We start from the raw sequence: 4,736 nt of genomic DNA, 5'->3' as shown, positions 1-4,736 counted from the left end.
GACTCTTAACCCCTTCTCCGCCGCGTGCCCGTCAACTCGAAACAGATGATGATGATGATGATGATGATGAAGCTTTTGATTTCATAAAGACCAAAAAATCCAAGATGGAGTTTTGTCAGGAGAGATCAAGCGATCAGAGACACTGCACAGAAGTACATTCTGTACTCAGATAAATACATTCCTCTTTTTTTTTTAAATATACATTTCTGTATTTGTACAGTTTAAACAAACAAGATACAGCCTGATGTTTAATGGGCTCTGCAGGTGCTGGAAGGTGGATGTTTGAACTTTGAACCGAGCCAGTCTGGTTCCAGTTAGACCGACCGCCTCCTCACTTCAGCCCTGTAGTTAATGCACAGGCATGAGATTAATCAATCCCCTCAGAAACAAAGGTCCCCATAAGGCAAAGTACTCAATTAAAATGTTTCAAAGAAAAGGGGGTTCAGAGTGTGAGAGGGGGGAGAATGAAGCTCCCCTGCCGGACCCACCGGTGGTTTGTGACCCGCCTCGGCCCCTTTGTTCAGAAAATAACTCTTTGTGAGTCGGTTTGAGATCATTTCTATAATTACAACCACTAATAGAAGTAAAGAATTCAGCGGTGCTTTCCTGTGTAATGGCTGTCAGATTTCCGCAGGCTCTTTGGTGATGAAACAAGGAGCCCTAGTAAAATCTGAGTGTAATGAAAGAGAAAAAGGGAAAGGCTTTCCAGGAAGGTGACACTGCTCATTTCTGGATCGGAAACTGTAATTAATGTTACGACATGCAGATGTATTACGTACGGTGGCCAATTAGATTCAAGGCTGTTACTGGATTGGTCAAATGTCAGCGCTGTTTGGCCTTTACCCTCAGGCTTAAGCTGTAATTGTAAGTTGCATTTGTGACAATGGCCCACGAACAAGTCACATCTATGAACAAACAACTGTCTGAGTATTTTTACGCTTGTGTCCCGCCCCGTCACAAAATGACTCAGTCCATCTGACGAGCAGCTGCACAAATGAAAGGTTCAAGACTTTTTGCCGAGTGTGCTCGTTTGTTTTCTTGCCGAGTGGGATGAAGAGATAAGAAGGGTTCGTTTCTTGCAGACAGAGCAGGAGTCCAGGAAATTAGCTTAGCTCACCATCAGGACTGGAAACAGTTAGCCTGGCTAGCTTTTGATTCCAGTGTGGTGGAGCTACATTTAGAAGAACAACAGACCCAGAGCGTTTTGGTGGAGCCTTTTGGTCGGTAGTACATTTGCACATGTGGTGGAAGGAGGGCACTGTCATTAAAATGGCTTGTTCCTATCAACATTACCCATCAACTGTGTCTTAGCACAAATTAAATATTGGTCAAAACCACTTTCAGCGAGTAGTTTGTAGCTCGGAGGAGTTTCCTGAACTTTAACAAGTATAACACGATTAAAGGTTTTAATACCTCCTTCACACGGCTGCAGTTAGATGGCACCTTAGGGACCAGGTGAGAGCCTTTGTCCGCATGTGCTGCAGGAACATTCTGGTTATTTCCCGGAGGCTGGAAGTGTATACTCGGTTTGAATTGTAATTGCAAATGTACCAATATATTTCCTCATTCATTCTTTGCCAGCGCTGGTTCCTCTCTGAACATATGAAGCGAGCCCCATTAAAAAAAGGGATCCGTTCCAAAGCTGGACGTTTTTGTGTTTTAGAATTTTATATCATGTACAGATCCACAGAGTTTTGCTTTCACATGCCAGAGAACTGTTGGTCAGGAAATTAAGATATCGTGCAATGCTCATAACGATCCAGAAACAAGCGATCAAAATATCAACATAAAAAGTTGGCTGTAATCGGGCTCTCTGTGTTTGATCCTGATGTTTGACTCTGGTGTTCTGAACTAACCCGAGTGTTTACATTGCAATAGCTCATTTGCTATGAAATCTGTCATTATGATTATAGTGCATAGGTACAAGCATAAGTGTATTTCCTGTATAAGTTCCCCAGTTCGCTTCATCTCATCTCGGGCATCTGAGGAAAGTTTGTAGCTTCAACTCAGATCCTTTGGGTTTTAATCGAACTCTGTATATTTGCATTGTGTTTGAGAGAAGAGTGTTTTTGATCTGAACCTTCCACAAACCCTCTATTGTCTGTACCGAGCAAACCTGCTTGTATAGCTCTAAATTACCTGCACTGCACTGGCCACTGTCGTAACGTGAATTATATAAACAAGTTATCTCATGCTCCACACAGATGGTACCAATACATTTTCCTCCTCTGTGTTTTTTTACAAGAGGTGGCAGAGCTCCAGCCGATGACAGCGGCTCTCAATTACACCAGAAGTACGCTTCAAAATCAGGATTCAAGTCACTGCCAAGTCCCATAAATATAGTATTCTGCGTAAGTGACACTGGTGCGGGGGAATGCTGAAAAACAACTGGAGGTTCACATAACATGATGATTAAGGGTGTTGGGACAATGATGTCATTTAAACACAGCAACTGTAAAAAGTCCTAATGAGAATACAGTCAAGCTCAAAAAGGAAAAACAAGGATGAACTGCTTTGGCATGCAGTTTCTCTAATGACCACTAGAGGCTCTTTTCTTTTCACCTGTCCGCTCATCTCAGACACACGGACTGGGACCATACAGTGTATGACTGGGACACGTGGGAAACCATGAGTTTTCAATGCACTGCCGCACTACAGTTTGCAAGATTATTGGTTTGGAAAGAGCAGGAACTTGTTTTCTTATCACGATTCTGCGTCAGCTCATGATTTTGACTGAAATCAATCAATTCAAATTCTCCTCATGATCGGCATGGGGTATCCAACACCACATTGGCAGCAACAGTGTTGTCCAAACTTAGAACTTTTCCACGCCTCAACAATCAAAAGCCTTTCTGTCAAGTCCAACCAGAGTCTGGGATGTAGTGCCTTGCTCAAAGGCCCATCAGGCAATCATGGTGGAGTGATTATGTTCAGATTTTATCATGCTGGACACAAGCTTTTTCCTCCAGCATTGATTTTGTTGCCTCCTCATATCTAAGTCTTTAAGTACGATTTTTGTACGATTTTATCGTCACTTTCCAAAAGCGAGTCGCTGTTATGTCCAGTTAATTCTACCCGGAGCACGTATTACAACCTCTTGTCTTGTAAAACCCAAAGATGGCCAAAGTTCTTGGACAGCAAACTTTGCCACCTTGTGCACCTGGTTAAAACAAAATTTCTGCTCCAGAGAAAATGTACAGGCGCCTTTAAGTGAACTTCATCAGTAGAGTTTGTCAGGGTCAGGGTGGATCTGCGAGCGGAGGTGTGTGTACGAGTGGATGCAGTGAGGGTTAACCAAGTCAAGCTCTTGGAATGAGCAACCCCCAACACACACATGCAAACACCAACTCAGCGTTAGCTCACAGGAATGTCACGCTGGGCACTTTTGTTGTGGGTTGTTTTCTTCTTTTTTTTATGGTTTCTGAATTTTTACAAAAAACTAAACGCGGCGCTCTATCAGGAGAGCCTGTGCATGCGATAAACACGTCGAGGCTTCCATTCAAGACGGAGCAGCAGCTGCTGCCTCGGGACCAGATGGAAACCACAAAGGCTTTTCATCTGAAAAGATCCCTGGGTTGATTTCACCTGGGCGAGGGGGGGATGCTGACAGGATTAGATGCAGACCCGGAACCAAGTTGCAGCTGCTAGTATCGGATCATTTTTTTAATGAAGATATGGATATTGATTTCTGGTTAATGTGCACATTAACGGCTTTGCTCTGAAATACTAAACAGTGTGAAGATGAAACTTCATATTTCAGTTTGACCCAAATAGAGCACGAAGTCTGTTTGTGAAACTGACTTCAAACCACACGGACTTGAACCAATGGCTATTAGGACATTTTCTCACGTAAAAGTCTGAACCAAGCTTCGTGTCTTTGTTATGTTCCTGTCCTCATCACCTTCATGGGCATCCATCTATACATGACTTGGATTGTAGACGCGTTTGGATCTGAGGACGTTGGACGGGGAAAATTACTGAACTGGGTCACTGGGTTTGAACAGTGGTCCGAAGCACCTTTCACACCCGTACTGTGGTTCAGAAAAGTCTCTGCACCAAGAGACACAGGAATGAAAACGACCTTTATCTTACAATTTTCTGTTTCTGTGAGAGCAGGGATCAACCCAAAATCTCTGCCTCTTCGAACAATATTATTGGAAATCGTTTGATTCAGTTTCTGCTTAACCATTTACAATATAAGTAACAAAGTGTGGAGCCAAACAGCAAACGACTCTTTATTCAAGCCAGATTTGTTTGTTACAATTCAACATGTTAACATTCAGTGACTTCTCCTTAAAAGCCAAATACAAGTGTCCCAGATTAAAAAGTGACCCGTCCCACTTTTTTCTTTTCTGGCCCTAAGATCACAAAAAGCTGGGCCATGTCTCCTCTTTCTCTTTTCTGGTGTTGTTAGGAAACATCTTGAGGATAACAGGAAGATACAATAAGCTGATTTTATGTGTAAAACAGAGTTTTGGAATAAGTCCCAGATTATCCCCAAATTCACTCTACTTTGTCTCGACATGAGAATTTGAGGCTTGAGATTCCCTTCCCACCTGCAAACAAACAATGACGTCCCACCTTCTGAACGTGAGCTACTGTGTGTGTGTGCAAATCCACTGTGTTCATGCTGCGTGAAAGTCAGCAAGCTGAGGAGGCTCTTCCTGTTGGTTTCAGGTGACTGAGAACAGGCAGAGTGTGACACAATGAATCACTGATGGGAGGAAACTGGACGA

This window comes from Platichthys flesus, chromosome 3 (genome assembly GCF_949316205.1).
Source record: "Platichthys flesus chromosome 3, fPlaFle2.1, whole genome shotgun sequence".
In the NCBI taxonomy this organism is placed as follows: Eukaryota; Metazoa; Chordata; class Actinopteri; order Pleuronectiformes; family Pleuronectidae; genus Platichthys; species Platichthys flesus.
This window is presented reverse-complemented; position numbering follows the sequence as displayed.